The sequence below is a fragment of the Gavialis gangeticus genome, unplaced genomic scaffold (genome assembly GCF_001723915.1).
Source record: "Gavialis gangeticus isolate Ggan-Ray unplaced genomic scaffold, GavGan_comp1, whole genome shotgun sequence".
Lineage (NCBI taxonomy): Eukaryota > Metazoa > Chordata > Crocodylia > Gavialidae > Gavialis > Gavialis gangeticus.
Genome location: NW_017729033.1, coordinates 99,579,595 through 99,581,188, shown reverse-complemented (window position 1 = coordinate 99,581,188; position 1,594 = coordinate 99,579,595). Strand labels below are relative to the sequence as shown.

Below are 1,594 nucleotides of genomic sequence, written 5' to 3'. Positions count from 1 at the left end.
AAAAAAAAAAAAAAAAAAAAAAAGTCTGTTGCAACCCATAATAGCTTATACCAGCTGAGAATCTCAGATGGTTTTAAAGGGCTACTGAACATACACTGGTGGTGAGAAATACTTTTGTCTTACGATCATTTTATAGGACTTTCAAAAGTTGCAGAGCAACAAGGCTTCTTACCTAATGAGATCTGTTCTTCTGTTAATGGGAGATGAAATTATATTTGCATACTGAGTAGTTGAGAGGACTTCAGCTGTTAGAAGTAGGTGCATTGTCAAATAACTGCAAAGTGGGACTCACTTGTCTCCCATTTACACCATTAATTCTACCAAGGGGAGTGCAGTTATTCCTGATTTACGTAAGTTCTGAGCAAATGGCAAATTAGGCCCCAGATACTTGGAAGTAAAAGTAGTAGCAATTGTGCTATATTGCAGCCTCAGATAGGTAGCTTTGTTCTCAAAAGCCTAGGCTTGTAGGATATAATCCTTTTTATAGTTCCATAAAATGCTTTTGTGGTGCTTTTCAGAGCTGTTAGGGACACAAGAGTTTCAGCAATTCTGCTAATCAAGCGGTGACTCCTCTGTTGGAATTTTCATTAACCTGTTTTCTGGGATTTTATAAAATTCTGTGCTAGAACACAATTTCCTTTTTTTTTTTTTTTTTTTTTTTTCAGACCTAAAAAATTAATAGTAGAGGAGCATTCATTAGTAGAACAAAAATAGCTTTTAGACTTGAGAGCCTTTTCATCCTAATGCCTGATGTGTTTGAAACACGTCTGCTCCTTGAAGCTATCTGAACAAGCTACTGCTTTTTTGTCATCTCTCACCTCAGTCTCAACCTTTTTTTAGTCCTGTGTTCCCTAGGAACAGAGACCACTAAGTATACTGACCTGAATAGAAGTTTGTAAATAATACAATTCATAATATCCTTGTCTCTGAACAGTAGAACCTGTTTAGTTTGGATTCTAATCCACTGGCAAGTGTAGGCAGTGTAGGTAGTATTAGGGCTGTGCGAAGCACCTTTATTTTGTTTCAACATCTGTTTTTCTGTTTCAAAGCGACAGTGTTTCGTTCCGTTGCTTTGTTTCATTTCGAAGCACTGTTCCATTTTGTTTCGTCAAAACTGTTTTGCTGTTTCAACAGTTCGCCCATAGGCTATAATGGGGAATCATGAAATTGCCTAAAACTTTGTCACTTCTTGCCTGATTCAGATGAAAATTGCAGTGGTGGTAGCCCCTTCTGAGAGCATGAAGCCTGCCAAGATTCAAGGAGATAGGTGCAGACATTTCTGGGAAAATGCACCTCAAACTGTTCAAAGGAAAACTCCTTATGTTTGCCAGCAGTGACAGCCTCCACTCTTCCAGCGCGCAGATCTGGGGGCTTGCATCCCTAGGAGGGCTGCTGGGCAGTGCTGGACTCCTTCTGGGGGTGCGGGCCCTTGGATCTGCGTGCTGGATGACAAGAGGCTGATTTGCCACCTGGGACCGGCGCTGGGCTCAGCCCACACCCAGCACTGGGGAAGATTCATTCAAAATGGGGTTAGAGGGGCAAGCAGAAGTGCTCTGGTTCAAGATACAAGGGGGCCATGGGGAGAGGGATCTAA

At 41.5% G+C, this 1,594-nt stretch overlaps 1 protein-coding gene across 2 annotated transcripts in view; it reads left to right on the top strand.

Moving 5' to 3' along the window:
* Positions 1 to 1,594, top strand: part of HERC3 (HECT and RLD domain containing E3 ubiquitin protein ligase 3) — a 96,872-nt gene that overhangs the window by 53,330 nt on the left and 41,948 nt on the right. The window lies entirely within an intron of this gene.